Consider the following 19174-nt stretch of genomic DNA (forward strand, 5'->3'; position numbering starts at 1 on the left):
GGGCTGCATCTCCGGCTGCAGGAGGTTGTTGAATTGATGCTTCAATTGTTGTTGTAGGTTGTCTCAAAGCTAAATAAACAGCAGTTATTCAAAACGGTCACTGTCTACTGAGGTCCTGCTGTCAATTTCAGTTGTTAAATACGAACTTCGGGTGAATGCTTTTGTTCCAGTGTGTTTACTCTGTCTTCAAGAGTTATTTTACAATGTCAACCTGGACAGGTGCAAATCGATGAGCCCATTCACTTTTAGGACAGTTTAGAAAGCATCACCAACAACAGAGCTGGATTTGCAGTGAACAATACCTACAACACAGACTGCTTTATTAACAATGATGTCAATTGCAAAACACTATAAATACCGCCTTTTGAAATGGTGAAACATGAAGACTAAATCAATTTGAATTTCACATAATGGGGTTTGTCTACTTTGTTATTTGTAATTCACAGAGACCTTTGCATTAGTTGTTATATTCAAAACACAAGTATTTGTTTTTGTCCTCATAATAAAATGATCCAAAAACGTGATACGTATAATTACTATACTGCCACACTTCAATGTTTATGACAAAGCAGAGGTGTGTCATCCCAAATGACAATGAATCACTTCCTCTCTGACAGACAGGAGTGTACTGCATTTATATTTGATTTGTCCGAGTATGCAATATTTCAGGTCAGTTTTTGGGTTTAAGGGCTTTGGTCATCAGTATCCTATCCTCTGTACACGTTTTCAATCTGTAAAAGCTGTTTAAGTCCAACATGTTGTAAATATCTCCGGACATAATGTCTAAGCACAGGATTAGAAATAGCTATTGTCAAGCAGTTATATGTTTTATAATCTTTATATAGCCTGCCTATTAATTGTTTTATAGCTAATTTAATACAAAAAAAAGAGTCCCGCATTTCTACCATTTGTCGGGTACTGTATATTGAAATCTTCCAGTATCGTTGACTCTGCATGCCCACTCCACTACGAGTGGTAGCGCAGTGATCTACTGAGCATGTAATCTGACAGTATTTAAAGAACAACCTTCTCTGTGTTATTATAGCAGTTATTATATATAAAAAGTCGTGCAGTTTTTTCCGAGGCTTAGGAACTGTTTGTCTTCAAGGTTAGCTTTTATATTATGTGATTGTGACTTTTGTGTTTTCTACTGCATCTCCATCCTTCTGAGATGTTCTTTTCATTCACACTCAAAATTAAAGTCCTCTTTTCAAATAGTCATATAAAATCATGCAGGGTTGGCAAGGTGTGCATGAGAAACTTGAATAGAGGACTCTTGAGTGGAGGAGTGTCGGAGCACTTCGTGAAATGAGAGGCGATTTCAGTTTGTAGGTAATTCTTTAGCAGTAGCACTCTTTCTGTGTTCAAGGAAATTATTGGTGTTACAATTTCAAATGAAATACAAGCCGTTTTTCTGTAATCAAAGTTCTATTTTCCTTCACACTAAACAGCTGTGGTTCAGCCTCTATTGTTTTTTCACACTGATGTCAGGTAGTGGCTCTGCGAAGTGCAAGCGTCTCTCTGGGTAAACAAAACAGGACCTGAAATATGTCAAGACAGAATCCTGGAGGCATGTGGTGTTTGTTTTAGCTGCAGTCTGCTATTGGAGGTATTTGTTGTTGTATTATGTCAGGTCTGCTTTGTGTTGAGGCCATTGCTGTGATAAAGGCCACGTGTTGGACTTTGTGAGTTCATGCATGTGGAGACTTGTATGTATGTGTTTGGTCAACATTACCTCCATAAAACACGGACAATATAATTTATGTTTCCTTAATTTACTCGTAAGCCTGCTTTGTCATTAATCTCCATTTGTTGAATATCGGGTACAGAGCTTGATTGTTATTATTCTGGTCATCTTATTATAAAACTGTGCTGAGTGTTTGATGTTTGTTTGAAGATGGATGGACACAGTGAAACTACAATTGCATCTATGGCAGGATAACAAATTGTTCTCTATTTGAATGTTAAGCATTTACACAAGAAAAATGAGACCCGTACCAAAACAAATCGGATGCATTAATATTGTGACTAAATAAGAAAATACCAAAAATAGGTGAATGTAATTTAATTGCAAACATGTCTTGATGTCAACCACACAGTCAGTCAGGGATATGGCTTACTATAAGATTGTTGTCAAAAATCAAACTTGTATCATAGCCAAAATATAGTTTATGATGCCATAACTTTTCATCTCAACATGCAGCCAGTGCAGCATGGTTCAATTCCCTTCAAGTGGCAGCAGATTGGACAGCAGCCAATAATATCGATATTAATGGGCACTTTAAGAACAGAGAGAGTCTGAATGACACGCTGAAAGTGAGCAAAGTGTTGGAGAGCCAAGTGTGTGTGTGTGAGACAGAAGGTTGTGATGACTGCTTTGAATGAAATGTCTGACCTGCCACTGAACATTAAAATGCCTAATTGAATGTAAATAAGGAAGAGGAGGGTCTATAATTGACGTCCTACACGTGATTATGAAAGCCCTTCTTGTCACCCTACTCTATATTTTAAGCGTCACTAATGGATAATAACCTTCAAAGGAAGTGCACAATCATTAAAGGTTAACGTTATGCCAATCAAGCACAATGACAGAAAGGGTACATTTTGTCTCAATGATCAGCCACTGTTTTTTCACATGTACTTACAAATCCAAAAACCATTACATACAGATACAGTATAAAATGCAGTGTTTCCCACATAATTTGATTCTATTTAAATAATGTTAAACATGTTCCATAATGTTCTCTTCGGAGATTTAAGACTGTCAATGGTTGTTTAGAGCAACAGCTTATCCTATTTAAGAGGGGTTTAGCATCTCTTTAACATAGATTTCGATCTAATGCAAAATTATCTTCAAGACAAACACATGATGCTGCCCTTGTTGGTTGGGTAGATTGGGATGCATACGGATTATGAAGTTATTTCTGCGCACAAGAAAGATAAGTTACCTTTCAATCTCTCCATATATTTTGAATGCGGACAGCCGTGATGGACTTATTTCAATAACGGCATCCATCTACTTGTGCTTATGCAAATGCAGGAAAATGAAACATAGGACATTTCAGGGAAATTAATTATTTGTTCTGGAGAGCGGGATCATTTACCACATATAACGTGATGGAGTGGTTGCGAAAGACTTGGAGAGGTGGAGATTCCAATGAATTTCATTTGTGGTGCAGTCAACAGAACGCCTCCACATCCGAGGTTGAAACATTTCTGAGATTCTACAGACTGTTTTACAATTTCAAACAGGATGGAAAAGGCAGAGCGCCATTATCTCCTCCAATGCAATTACTGTGGTGGATTTGCTCAGGGAAGATTTTATTTTTATCATATTTATTTAAATGTTGATGTTCTTTTTGTGTTTTGGGCTGCAGGTTGTTCTCTTTCTCTGTTTGTGTGTGTCTGTGAGTGTGTTTTCATTCATGCTCTCTAACGGATGCTGCCTTAGACGTTTTGTTTTGATTGATTTTAGAATCTTTCACATAAACTCCCATGTGAAAGTTGTACATATAGCATGCTTAACACTAACTGAGTGTATTGAAATAGTAAAGGGGTATAAATGTGGCATTGGCCATTATGATACACAGAAGTACTCAGGTGTTGCAAACATTTCAAAGTTATGAATGTGATGTAGACATTTATTTGCTTTTGCATGTTGGGCATTATCTGCTTTTCATTGTCTGTTAAATGGGAGAGATAATAACCGTTCCAGTCCCTTGGTTTGGTTTCTTCCTTCATCAGCACTTCAAATTTAAGGACTGGCCTTGGCATCACCCCATTTTGCAGTCTCTCTCTTTCTCCAATACACACACACACACACACACACACACACACACACACACACACACACACACACACACACACACACACACACACACACACACACACACACACACACACACACACACACACACACACACACACACACACACACACACACACACACACACACACACACACACACACACACACACACACACACACACACACACACACAGAAAGGTTGTCCATTACAACAATGTTAGCTTTGTGACTCTGTTAGCTGGGGCCTCACTTTCATAATTAGAAATCGGACCATGCTCCTCGTTCACAGATTCCCCACTCACCCGCTGTTGCTTGGGGCCACCTCTCTGTTTGGATGAAGGCTGATTATATTCCACTCACTGACTAGTCGCAACGGCTGAAACAGAGGAAAGGAACGAAGAGCAGAGGAGACGAGGGAGGGGGTTGTTGCAGGGAGATCAGGCTGGAAGTGTTATGGCTGTCTTTCTCTGGGTGGCATCCCTTGTAATCACTAAAGTAGGACTGTGAAGAGGCTTACACTGCTTTTTTATTCAGCAAAGGATGGACATGATTGATGTTTTGTGGATTTGATTTCATGCTGTTTACAAAGCGCACAGGGAAACCATGCTTGTTTGAAGACGTGGCAAGTGATGCCCTCCGGCTCTGTGCTGAGCATGTGTCCCATGCCATGTTAGTGTAATAGCAGGTGTTTTTGAGTTTCAGTTTTCCTGCTGTATTGAGGGTTCACTGTAGACGTCACAGCCTGCCACTACTGGCATTGAGGAAGCAGGAAAGGCACCACTGGTAAAAATACACTTGTTTACTTAAACAAAGATAAAACTCAAGGGCACATATTATTCACAAACTGAAGAAAGTCCCTAATCCTGGGTAAAATGTACATTTAATGGTGTCCCAGCTGATAACCCTCACCATGGTTTATTTATGTCAGCAATTACAAGGATGGTGGTTGACGGAGCAGCTGAGTTGTTTGTTTAGATTGAAGACTGACTCCACTGGATCAAAGTCAGACTGACAGACCAACATTGCCATGCCTAAAAGCATGCTGCTGGCATTTCAGTGTGGATCAGGAAGCCATAATGATGAAATCACTGGGTGTCCCTGTGTCTTACTGAGGCCTCACATCAGTCCCGCCCTGCATCTATAAAATGACTGCTATTTCAGAGAGAAAGTAATCAGTTGAGACAACCCCTTTCTAACTTGAAAAGCAAATGAAAGGCTTATTCCTCTCATGTCAGATTACGCAGAAATAGCTGTGTTTACCAGCAACCAGCATTACATCTGAAATTGCCTTTAGCACTGACTTTTATATCGTTTATGGGCTGGTTTTTCTCCCTAGAATACTTGATTTTAGTGAAATGCTAGGGGGGAAATACATCATCTAAATATCGCACGAGCTGCTCTGAGGACAATATCTAATAGCAACATGTATTTGTACAAATAACATTGTTGGTTTGTATTTTGTTAAACTGTTTATTGTTGTTATATCTTGAAAGCACAGAATGGCACGCCTCCCAAACCTGTATGTCTACCCTATAAGATAACTGACAACATGACAACTAGTTACACATCTGCTTAAAATGATCCATGATCACCCCTACTTTCTCTATGTTATTCTAACTTTATCATTTAAAAAAATGCTGTTATATTCTTCCACCAGTTTAAAATTCAGTGCACCTTCGTTATCACTTGTAGATCAAATTCATCATTCATGCCTGCACCACATTATTGATTTCTGTCTGTCAGCCTTTGTCACTGTTTGAGTGTAGGTATTAAACACAGCTACTACATTTGCAATGTAATAAGGGATGCGTCTTTAAGAGATGTCTTGAGGTGTTTTATTCGTAATTCCAAAACTAATTTCCTGGCCCCCAGTTGGCCAATAACAATTTTCTGGCCCTCATTTGTATTTTGCGTGCATCCATAAAAATATTCTAGTTATACATTAGCGAAAGTGGCTCATAAAATATACTGTGGTTTACTCATTTATTTTAGTTTGTTTGTGTCATACTGTATGCACAAACGTGTATCACACCGACTTTAAAAGGCAGATCACGACCTTCTCTTGAGAATTCAGACTTCATTTTGCAGGAGGTACAGTAAATCAATTACTGCCAGACAATATGCAATTGCGATGATCAAATTAGTGATGAGGCTGAGGGAGGTTGGGAATCATTAAGGGGCGGGCAGTAACATGAGATGATGATACGGTAAGCAGTTGATGTAAGAAAGTATGAAGGCTCTAATGCCCAGTTTTAGTTTAAAACGGGGGCTCCGGTGGGCATGTAAACAAATGCATAATGCTGCGCTATACTTTGTGGCCTCACCCAGTTGCATAGCGACACTTATTGTTTAGGTGTCTTTTAATAAGCAGGTAGTCCTATCATTAGCTAGAACTAGCTGGATCTGATCGATATGGACATAAACGCGAGTGAAGTCTAATCTGAAGGGAGAGAGAGATCAGCTGCTGCTGACGAGTCGACACGCAGCACTGCATGATCACATGCAGCGGTGAGCGGACAAAACACACACTTCAGGTTAGAATATCACACGTAGCTATTTTAATTACCTCTCAAACTACCTAAACTAGTTATAGATATGTTTAGTTTTACTGTCGGGTCACTCATTACTGGATCCGCGAGATGCTGGCATAATAGATTGCCCAATCGGGCAACCAGCAGGTGAGGCTTCATTGCCCGAGCTAAATACTAGATGGCCCCGGGCCATCGGGCAGCCCTTAATGTCGAGCCCTCTATACTAAGTCTGACATTTTCATTAACATTTTACAATCTTTCAGGGAACATCCTCTAATAAGCTCACTAAACAAATATCAGTTCATAGAAATGTTATTTCATTTTTACAAGTGGCATGTTTGTATTGAACAGGTTATTTAACAGTGGAATAAAACTATTTTAAACTATTGGAAAGCACGGAAAATGTGTGTGCATTAAGATTAACCATTAAGATGACATAAACATGAAGTCATGAACACTAACCCATACATTAGTTGTCTAACTTGAACCCAAGACAGCCTGTCTCTGCATTCCCCTTATTCCACAATAAGGGGAATGTCAACACAGACACCTGTCAGTCCGCACTCTGCTGTTCCTCAGCGCCGGTATTTGAAATCATGTACGCAGCTCGCGACGTAACTAGGAGTCTAGTGGACGTACTACAGTACTACAAGTACTAAACAAAATTAAAAAAATTAAAAAAAATTAATTAGGTTGTTTATAAATTAACCTGAGGGCCCCCGGGCCGCCATTTGCCAATCCCTGGTGTAGATGGAGACCTTATTTTGTCTATTACAGATGCTTAACAGACAAATAAAATTGAATTAGTAAGTTGGACTTTGAAACAAACCTGCTACGGCTTCAGTAAATGGATATAGTTACAAGAGTTATCAGACGCCATCCAGATGGATTCACTACTCCAGAAATAACTGTAAATAATAAGGAAATAGTAGAAAATGTCTTTACCCTGCTGGCAAAGCATTTTAACCAAATACGTCTTGAAGCATTAGTCTGATACCTTACTGAGAAAGGTCTGAGACAGAGATTACTTGTTTGAATGAGGGTTTCCTGTTCGCTGTAGAGCCTACGCATTGGTTTACCCAATTTTACATCAACAAATGAAAACCATTCAGAACGACTCCTCTTAACAAAAGAATATGTTTGGAATTTATGTGATAACGTTTTGATCATTATAAATATGGCATTTGTTGACCTGTTATGTGTACCTTTTATCTGAAGTAACTCACAGAGGGCATATATAAATTATACAATTAATTACCCCCCTTGAAACATCCCAGATCAATAACTTTGTACAAAATATCTTCCAGAAACTCCCCCTTTATTCATTACTTTCAATAACACCAAAAGGTCAAAAAGTAATACGGAGATAAAAACAGCCTGAAGTATCAAAAAGAATCTCGGTCTCATTTGAGCTCATGATTATGATGGATTATAGGCATGGCTATAGTATCATCAGTGGAACAAAACAACAGATGCATAATTGCACTTAAAAAAGAAATTGCATTAAAACACTTCATCAATGCCATTGGTTATAGGCCTGCAGGTTCAAATCATAATTAAGATGATGGTTTTTGGTGGTACAAAGACAATTTTACCAAAAAGATAAGGTTCATGAAAATGTTATGAAATGAAATGATAGATAGATTATTACGCCCTAAAGCCTGTATGATATTGTCTTCCTTCTCAGTGATCATTGATTTGTCTGCAATATTAGGAGGGGAAATTGAGAAAATATTTGATTTAACAGTTTAAATGCAGCCTGTTTTTAGTTTTAGTTTCTTTACAACGTAGTGTCCGTGTAAAACCAGTATTTTTAGACTGTTCAAATAGGCTATACCTTTTTCTGGCACCATTCAACTTCTCCCTGAACTAATTATCCAGTCAGAATTCAATTTGGGACCTCTGAATTCATATTTAACTGTTTCAATTGATCGCAAATGTCACATTAATCTCCATAAATGACACTCAAGATATGAAGTTAAAATGTTTATTAGTATGAAATCATTACTGCTTCTCCTCTTGGAGCATTAGGGCAATGGCCTTGTCCTTGACCTGCCACTTGCCATGTATGTGAATTCATGAGTTGTGTTGATCTGATTTACAACCTTACGGCCAAGCAAATGCAAGGGCCCTTTTGACATGTATTCATAAATTAGACTTAGAGTTCACTCCAGCACTGGCACACGCTGATGTACGCTTCTCAAGGGCCTTCCTCAATGTCAGCTCGTCTTCACGTTCAAGCATCTCATCAAAGAGCGATAACTGTGTGTTGTAGTCTTTGTCTATCATCAAGCTGTGTCTGGCTTCAGTGGACTAACATGTTGTGAAGGCTGCAAAACAAACCTGCGAGGACCTGGAGTCTTTACGAGACACACTGGGATCAGAAGAGGGCATGGATACTTTATGAAGCGCTAAGTGGGCGCTGCTCATTATGATAACAGGAGTGTGTATTTAAGCTTATGGCATGCAAAGATGCTAATAAATCACTGTCTGAGAGGAAAAGAGAAGGAACATAATCAAATATACACCATAGCAACTCCATTCACAATTGAAACATTTTATTATCTCTGTATATTTGATCATAAATCCAAAATCTCTTAATATTATTTTCTCACCACCAAATGTACCTTATTTAAGAACGAGATCGACATTCTCTTGATTGCATGGCAAAAAAAGTGAAACAGAAATAATTAGGTACTCAATGGTTTTCTAAATATTAGACAAAGCAAGCTTTTGATTAATTTGTCTGCCTTTATTTAGAATACATTGAAACCATGACAACTCTCTGCAAAATATCGTCTGTGATGTAAGTAAGATGGCAATGGTTTGTGTTGAACTCTGCAGGGGGGATGTGTTAAAAGGAATTCCAGAAATACAGTATATACACAAGGTCAGAGACATTTGGGATGTAAAAGGAGAGTACAAACTCTGTCAAGCTTAACCTTAAGCGTTTATGACATATTGATTTGAGAAAGATTGTCATTCCATTTCTGAAAAAGGGACATTTATATGGCTGAACAGAATATAGGTCGTTTTCTGGTTCGTGAAAACGAAATTGGTTTTGTGTGGTGGTCATAACTCGGCTGTCTATGTCCCTGTCTATGTTATGGATATAAGGAGAGAATTAGAATCCTGTTGAAATATTAAAGTACGCATTCTCCGATTGTCAACAACAGGATCTTTTTTACGAGCCACATTCCTCCGGAGGTAGAGCTGCGTGACGTCTGCTTTCATGGAATTTCTGGTAAATTATGCATATGCCTGTATACCCTCAGGGAGGAGTAATGTACTCAAGATCATGCATTATAAATGAACATGAACAACTGTAAGAGGCACGAACACCTGGCACCCTCAGGTAAGGTTAAAACCCAACAGAATTCAAAGTCATGTAGCTTTCATAATTCTGGCCACCCAGGGGAGAGAGGCAAGGACACACAGCAGCATAGAGGCCTGCCTCTGTACTGCTCAATGTTGCTTGCATGCTATCTAAATCCAATAAGTCTCTTTGATGTCCTCCCCTTCTGGCAGGACAGCACACCTCCGGCCAACCTCATCAGTTTGTTGGATCTCTCTCTCTTTCTCTTTCTATATATTTGTATAGCTGGATGTCTTTCTAGTGCTCCCCATTGGATGGATCTTCCCCATGCTGTTCCATTATCTGTTTAACTAGTTTTTTTTTCTCACACTCTTGAAAGTTGCCAAGTTCAAGGTCAATATTGTCTTCTCAAGTCTCGACATGGGATCACAGTGAGCAAATGGGCCATCTCTGTTGGCCATGAGAGAGAGAGTGCAAGGGAGAAACATTGGGAGAGAGAGAGTGTGTGTGTGCAGCTGCTCGTTGGTGTGTCTAGTGCAGAACTGATTTAGGGCCCCAGGCCACAGGAAGACGGCTGCTCTACACTCCAGGCACGTCCCTGAAACCAGCAGCAGAGGAAGCACTATTGCCATTCAGCAGCGTCGACTGCAGACACCTAAATGAGTCTGTTCTGTCCTGCAATGCCCAACGTGGCAGTCCGCCACTTACTCGAATTCTCCAGCTCCTAATACGCGCTCCCCCTCCTGCTGCTACGCCTCCGTTCTCTCTTTCAGTCCGTCCGCTTCTTCCTCTGCCTCTTCCAGTCAATCAGTCTCGCGTCACCGTCAATCTTACTGTTTTCATCTCCTCCTCATTCACACATTACTTTCCCACCCATGCATTTTATCTTTCTATCACCTTTTCTTTACATTCAAAGTCCATCATGATCAGCTGCTACGCTCTGATCTGTTACTGTCCTTTTTATTGCATCTGCAAGGCCATCAGATGTATTGCTTGTCACACAAATGTTGAGCTTTCACAATCCCTCACAGCCTACAGTGACTACACATGTCAAACATGTCAACAAAGAAGTCCTGTTTGAGGCTCTGCAAGGCTTCTTTGTGCTTCATAATACATGTTGTCATACACATGTTATCCTCTTATAATCACGTCTGAATTGTTTCTGAAAACAATTCTGAAAAAGTTTTAATCTATTTATTGGAAATACCTTGTTTATTCAGCTGTTAGCCCATTAAAAATGTTTACACCATCACATTACTGTAAGGTGACTGACTCTGTAATAAGGTCACACTTGTCAATCATCATTTCTGCCACTAAGTGGTTAAGTAACGGGAGGACATGAGCCATAAAGTGAATCAGTTCAAGTGTATCCTTCTGAAATGAAAATGTATTTTAGTGTGTTATAGTTGAAACCAGAAACTTCTCGGATAACCCAATTTCCTCTCTAGACTATCTGAACATGTTTCTATTTTTAGTTTTAGCCACTGTCTGTCACCATTTTTCAATTACTCTCTAAACCCTTTTCAGTTTCCTGCTATTTTTAGCCAAAGAGCTTTTCAGTGTTGGTTGGCAACATAAATACTTACATTTGTCAGTGGAAATGTTAACAAAAACAATCCTGCAGCTAGAGTGATAAACAATAAAAGGTTTAGAGCTTTGTTTTATATAACATTTGTTTACCTGTATGAAGTCATATTTATTGAAATTCTGTGTGGTTTTGTAGAGACAGCGATAAAGAATAATTCCTAAGGCATGCGTGTTTGACGTGTCACCTACACATCTTCTGACCTAATAGCCCTTCTGCCACCTGCGGGTTGATGGGGGAGCAGCGAAGGGTGTTAATATCACGGACGGTGTGATGATGGCTCGTGAATTCTATGAGCTTTATCGGTCCCCTGCAGCCTGCCCGGACAGCACACTGCTGCCTCTCATCTCTCCTGTGTGTTGCATTGAATATGGCTCTCCAATTGGGGTCACAGCACAAACTGATAGGACGCTATATTGCTTCATAACTGCAGGCAAACATTTCAGCATTAAGAGCAGCAGCAGATAAATTGCAGGTCTTTACACAAGCCAACTGACAGACCCTCACATTAGAAAACAAGAAATGCATTAATCCCTAAAGAATTTTGATATAAATTAAATCCACGATTTGTCAGATTCAGAACAATCACCTCTTGTAGAAATGGCTAATCCCAAATGAGCTGAGACTATTACTCTGAAACTTATAAAACTAGATAAGCAAACATGTTTTCTGTTTTGGCATTCTCAGTTTCAGCTCAGCTAAGCATTTTTAACACAACTGTGTCTTCCAGACTTTACGTTCTCCACAGTCTCACAACCAGATCAACCATGAAGCTGCTTCTCAAGCTTTTCATCCTTCCACGTGACCTTAATTAAAATAAACATGTATAACCATCTATATGTCCAAAACCCAGGCACCCCTGTCAACTAGCGTAAACTAATAATTATTGTAATGCGCAGGCGGATTTAAGTAGGCTATATGAGAAAATGAATTCATGAAAAATGTCAGAATAGATTGTTCCGTAATGTTGAAATATCTTGTGTGTGTTTACTCTGATATGTTCCTGTACAGAAGTGTCTTATGTGACCTTATCTGAAAAAGAACTGTACATTTAAGTGTGGAGTAGTCAAAACCAAGAAAACTATATGTTCTTTTATGAGCTGACCAAACGTTTGTATTAAATCGAAATGTAATGTAAATGCAACATTGAACAGTTCAGGGACTGATATGGTAGACACATGGTGAGGAAGAAGATAGCTTCAAGGCTTAAATGACCTTGAACATCATAACTCTGGGTTTGGAACTGGTGGTAATGTTTCCCTGTCAAATGCAATATATGTGAATCCCATTAGAGGAACCTCAAAGCTTCTACTGGTTGTGCAAGTCCTAAAATCTTCACTTTTATTTGCAGTAATGGCATATATGTTTCCTACTGAAATTGCCTGGGAGTGGTGGGTTGGTATACTGCGCTATAAAGGGCAAATAAATCAAACACCGTCCTAGCCCGTCACTTCAGCTGCAGCAGCTCTTAGCAGCTGTCTTGCTCATTCGTCTGTTTGTCCCTTCCCCAGATTACCTATAGGGATTGATGGCCATGCCAAGGCAAAAACAGAAAAATCCATACCACTCTCCTGCCCTTTTCATATTCCATTAATTTCATTGTGAAATATCAATCTGCATATGTCATGTACTGTTGTGGCGCTCATCATAGAACACAAATGTTTAGAAGTAAATCAACATAAATCTGCCCCAGGAAGGACTTTTATCTTGCTTTAGGTGGGGTTCTTTTTTTTTCTCACTCTCTTTTACGGGAGCATTTAAAGAGGCAAGTCAAATGAAAAATCCATCCAATCCAAGAAATCGATTTTATTCATGAAGCAAAAGCTACATTTATGAGTGCACTTTTAATTTGCATGCACATACTGTACATGTTTACAAGCCCAAAAGTACATACTGTGCAGGCACACGTTATACACAAGCTCATTAACTTAGTCACTGACAGCTAAGAAAACCAGCACACATGAGAATAAGTTCGCACTTCAGGATATCTACTGATAATTAGGAAATGTTTCCAGTGGAGGCATACTGTGCTGTATTTCTAATAAACTGTATATGGCATTTCTCGTCCTCATCAGTTTACTTGGTAGATGCAAAGCAGCCGGAGATGGAATACGTTTCTTGGAAGACATTATGTCATGTCAGCTTCAGCACTTTATTTACAGCTAATGCATTCCGGCTGTGCTTAAAGCAATTCTCTAATAATGTGCATGTCTCTGCAAATGTTACATATTCTAATATGGATCATGGTCCTGATCATGTAGCTAAACCCAGGCTGGACACAAACTAATAGATAATCATAGGATTCTTGTTCAAGATCCTCTAAAAATGGTTCTTGCCAAATCCAAAATAAGCTAGAAACATTTTAAGCTGCTCTGCGAAGAAAAAAACAAGGAATTATAACCAAAGATATAACCAAAAAACGATATGTTTGCAACAGCAGAAGCATTGTGAGAAATCAATTTTGACTTGTCAAAGTAATAATAGAGCAGGCGTTGATAACATAGATAACAACCTTGGAACAGAAGAAGCTAAATGGAGTTCCTCCTTCATTGATTTCATTATTTAGATCTGTGCTCTTCCCACTGTAACATGTCAGAATATTGAATTAGTTAGTTTGTAAGTTTGTAAATTAGTTAGTTTGTTTTAGATGTTGCTTGCATAAAGATTATGAAATGTGTCAGTTAAACCGTGTAAACATTTGCCCCTGTTGTTTATTGTTATTTGCTAGAATGGTTGCGTCATGCATACATTATTTACTCAACCGCATAGACATGTCCGAGCCACATTTGGATTTGGGGATACAGAAGGAATGGATTTGTTGTGGCTTTTAAAAGTACTTGGAGTTTTAAATTGGGTTCTCTGATATTACCAAATAGTTGGCCAACACGTTCTTGGTACAACTTGCTGACGTTCATGAATATAATCTGAGCATAAAGCTTTGTCTGCCCTTTCATTACAAAAATTACTACAAACCAAATCCCTGTTGAGAGTGTGAGTTTGCGGAAAATGTGAAGCTTAAGGGTAATCACTTCTCGGTGCAGATATTCCAAAATACATGAGAATTATTTCACAAGGTCTTTTCATAATGTAGCTTGTGCAGTGCTGTGGTTTTGTATATTTTAAAATGTGCCTTGCAGCTAATCAAGACTGTTTTTCTTCTACAGTACTTCCACAGAGATATTTCAACCAAAACATGATTGCTTATTTATCTTTACATACATACATTTATGCCCATGTTGTAGTGAAGCCATTTGCAAATATGTTCAGTACGTGGGATATAGTAATTGAAAAAGCCAATGGGATTTTGCAAACTATATTCACTACAATATATTTAAATATGAATTGCCCCCAAACTAAGCAGTATTTCTGGCCTCCCTTCATGTATACAATACTCAGTCTTTGATTCTCTTTATTCCATTCTTTAAATTCCTATCAGATTCTACTTGATGTGCTGAATAGCTCAACATGATGACATTTAGAAACAAAAGCATAACTTATTTGATGTGTTGAGACTGCACCTCAGGCTTGCCATGCAATGTCACTGCTTAAAAGGGGCAGGCAGTGCAATAGGAATGTTAGTCCTTTGGGCAGTGTTTGACAGCAAATAGAATCTGTACCTTGGGCTTGTCTACAGCCGCCTGAAGCCGTAGGGCAGAGAGAATAATAAAAAAAAGGGGGTAGAAGGAAGAAGACAGAGGGCAGATGAGTTGGAGAGGAGATCATGCTTCAGCAATCCTTTCTCCTGAAACTGAACATGTGTAAGCGCTTCAAAAGTTTCCCCCTTTATAATGTATCCAACATCCCCAAGAAAATGAAAAGAGGTTTGTTTGGATTCATTCAAATGCACCCAACTAACCCTAACTATGTAGGGCTAGTTACAGTAGGTGCATGTGATGGCGCCCTAACAGCGAAGCAGTGCTTTTGTCTTTCAAACAGAAGGTTGTGGGTTTGATACCAGCCTGTGCGGTCAACGTGCGATGTATCCTTGAGCAAGATACTTAACCCTGAGTTGCTCCCAATGGTATGGCCCACGGTGTATGAATGTTAGCTTCCCTAGAGCAAGTTGTACTGTTCAAGGTTCAAGGTTTTTATTAGTCATACATACTGTATGTACATAGCTACAGTGTAGTTATGACGATGATAATCTTAGGTCCCAGGCTCCTCCAACAGTGCAACACTGAAAAACTGAACAAATAGTGGTAGTAAAGTAAATACAAAAAGAAAAATTTTGAAATAGTGCAATAAGAGTCTATATACAGAGTGTAAAGTTCAGGTGTTTAACAGTCTTATGGCCTGTGGGATGAAACTGTCCCTGAGTCTGGTGGTTTTAGTCCTGATGCTGTTCTGCATGAGTGAGGTGTGAATAGGTGAATGACTCATAGTATGTAAAAGCACTTTGAGGGGCAGAAGAGACCTGATAATAAGTGCAGTCTATTAACCATTTAGTCTTTGGTCGTTACCATATGCAGAGACTCAAGTTTAAAATCTATTTGAATACACTGCACACCTAAAACTGAGAATGTAATCAAATTATTAACGTACTCAACATTTTCACTTTTTAGCCTTCAGTTGCCCACTCTTGCTTTCTATGAGGTCTTCAATGACATTCACTTAAACACAGACAGTGCTAGAACTTCCGTGTTAGTATTATTAGATCTCAGTGCTGCGTTTGACACTGTTGACCACAACATATTACTAGACCGACTGGAAAACTGGGTGGGACTTTCATCAACAGTTCTAAACTGGTTTGAATCCTACTTAAAGGACAGAAAAAACGTTGTTTCTATAGGTAAATACACATCTGAGTTGACAAATATGACATGTGTGGTACCTCAAGGCTCCATCTTGGGGTATCTTCTCTTTAACATCTACATGCTACCACTGGCTCAGATAATGAAAAACAACAAAATAAGTTACCATAGCTATGCGGATGACACACACATTTCCATAGCCATTTCACCAGGAGACTATGCTCCAATTTAAACACTGAGTAAGTGCATTGAACAAATCAATGACTGGATGTGTCAGAACTTCCTCCAATTAAACAAAGATAAAACTGAGGTAATGGTTTTTGGAGCTAAGGCAGAACGTATAAAAGTTACCGCTGAGCTTCAGTGTGCAATGTTCAAAACAACAGATAAAGACGGAAATCTAGGTGTAGTCATGGAATCTGACCTGAGTTTCAACAGTCACATTAAAACAATTACTAAATCAGCCTACTATCACTTTAAGAATATATCTAGGATTAAAAGACTAATGTCACAGCAGGATTTGGAAAAACTTGTCCATGCTTTTATCTTCAGTAGACTGGACTACTGTAATGGTGTCTTTACAGGTCTCACTAAAAAAATCGATTAGAAAGCTGCAGCTGATTCAGAACGCCGCTGCTCGAGTCCTCACTAACACTAAGAAAGTGGATCACATCACTCCAGTTCTGAAGTCTTTACACTGGCTTCCTGTGTGTCAAATAATTGATTTTAAAATACTGCTGCTGGTTTATAAAGCATTGAATGGTCTAGGCCCAAAATACATTTCTGACCTACTGCTAAATTATGAACCATCCAGAACTCTCAGGTCTTCAGGGACTGGTCAGCTTTCAGAACTAAACATGGAGAAGCAGCGTTCAGTTATTATGCTCCAAATATTTGGAACAAACTCCCAGAAACCTGCAGGTCCGCTGCAACTCTTACTACTTTTAAATCCAGGCTGAAGACTTTTCTTTTTGCCGCTGATTTTAATTGAACTATTCATATCTTAAACTGCTCTGTAACTTTAATTCATGTATATTTTCTTTTTAATGTTTATTTTATTATCTTTGCTTTTTAATGACTGTTTTTAAATGCCATTTTCTCAATGTCTTTCATTTTAGTAAAGCACTTTGAATTGCCTTGTGTTGAAAGGTGCTATATAAATAAACTTGCCTTGCCTATTACTCCCTCTTCCTTTTTTTATCCTTCTCTTTTAAGAGAGTTGTTTAGTTGATGTTATACCATCAGTCTCATTTATTTGCCAATAAAAAATCCAGTTCATAAAAACTGAACCCAACAACTGATGTATAACCCTGTTCATAAGAAGAGTAGCAAAGAAGAGTCAGCTGTAGCCTCGTTTAAAATGAAATTGTTTTCAATTTTCGAACCAATCAATGGTTTTTTTATATTCTCACGGGATGATACATATTAAACCCAGAAACATTCACATCCATGGTGTCCGCGGGGTCTTAAAAAGTATTAAAAGTTGATATATCAATTTAGCGAAAATTAAGGCTATTAAAAAGTATTAAACGGCATTTTCCAAGGTATTTCATTTTGTAGCTTGTTTTCAATAAGTATATAAATGGTCCAAAGAGGTTGTATTCTACAGTCCGCCTGAATGTAATCATTGCGTAGGTGTGTAGTGTGATTCTGTGTAGTTTATTTATGGCATCCCGTTGGATTTGACGTCATCTGAACAGGACATCGCACGTTTACGCCGGTTGTTAAACAACATCGTTATGGGGAAATGCAAGTTTGCGTCCAAATGGTTGGAAGATAAGGAGGAATTCAATACTTTAGTTAATGTGAGGTAAAGTGTCGCCAATGTAACCGGCTAAAACTCGAAGTGGCGATGAGGTCTTAAAATGTATGAAAAGGGTCTTAAAAAAGGTCTTAAAAGGTATTACATTTGACTTCAGGATTCCTGCATGTACCCTGAAATCATATACAAAGCATCTTTGATAGATCTTTGTGAAATCTTTGACTATCAATTTCAGAATTAATTCAGATGTTGTGAGAACATGTTTATAACAAAAATTAGCACTTAACAAAATCCCCAGTGCATGGACGTAAATGTGAGTATGTAAAGTACAGTATGTGTGTCGTTGATATGTGCTAACTGTTGATCCGTGGCAGATTGTGCATAAGCTTTGTCGTACATAAGAGCGTGATTTCACCATGGTGCTAAGTGATTAGGTTGATCTCTGTGGGGAAGTTGAATTCCCCTCTGAGTAAGGGCACCATTAAAATGCAATGACTTGAGATTAATGCTCCTCTTGTAAGTGACATTTACTTTCGCATTCACCGTTTGAATACTCTTGCAATATTATGTGCTCAACCTTGTTTTGAATCCTGATGAGTTTTGGAGGCTGTTCAAAGTATGTGTAGTGACAGTATGACATTTTTTTGAATGCGCTCTACAAAGGGGAAGGGTATCTAGCTGAGTAAGGGACAAACAATAAAAGAAGACCATCAGCAAAATGGGGCTGTGAACTTTGAAACTTTGGGTAACAGTGCAGATTCTAAACTCACTCTATGTTTAAATGGCTGTCCTCAGCATTAGCAATAACACTGCAGATACGGGAGCAGAAATATGATTTATAATGCAATGCCCTTGTTCTGAAGTTGCTTTTAAACATTTATATTTTACTCAGCAGGACAAACAAGAAAGATATTCTACAACAAAAATAATGTCTCACTAAACCCTGCTCAGTGTGAAGCTAATTGTTCTTGATAATGTCTTTCCCTCATAAAATAATATTCTTCCTCTTTTGTGTTTTCTGACTCACAAATCGTATATTTTTTCTTTTTCTCTTACAGTGTGCATTCGCAGCAGGCAGAATACACAGCCCAAACTGTGTGTGTGCATATATACACACTTGTGCGAGAGCCGGGGCACACGCTGTATGTGTATGTGAGATGAGGAGAAGCTAAGTGGCTACCACAACCACCCAGATCAGACAGCCTCCTGCGCTGCAAGATGGATTAGAGCCTCACACCTCAGGAGATCAAAGGTAGGAGAATGTGTTTTGGTAATCAGCTGCCACTCAGCTTCCCTTTTCAATGACCACATGGAGAGAGTGAAGAAGAGTGATGAAGAGAGGCGCCATGATGAATCACAATGAGTTTGGACTAAGGTCTCTAAGCCTGTCATAGCTATAACCTCATCTTTTGATGTTAGAAG

The 19174-nt window shown here is 38.8% G+C and overlaps 1 protein-coding gene across 11 annotated transcripts in view; it reads left to right on the top strand.

Moving 5' to 3' along the window:
• The window catches only part of grik4 (glutamate receptor, ionotropic, kainate 4), a 283245-nt gene that overhangs the window by 55415 nt on the left and 208656 nt on the right, over positions 1-19174 (top strand). For all 11 annotated transcript variants that reach the window (XM_079675100.1, XM_079675097.1, XM_079675094.1 and 8 more), the window contains one exon: positions 18811-19004. The gene's annotated coding sequence lies outside the window, so the exon portion shown is untranslated. The remainder of the gene's footprint in view (positions 1-18810; positions 19005-19174) is intronic.

This window comes from Notothenia rossii (assembly GCF_949606895.1).
Source record: "Notothenia rossii genome assembly, chromosome: 4".
In the NCBI taxonomy this organism is placed as follows: domain Eukaryota; kingdom Metazoa; phylum Chordata; class Actinopteri; order Perciformes; family Nototheniidae; genus Notothenia; species Notothenia rossii.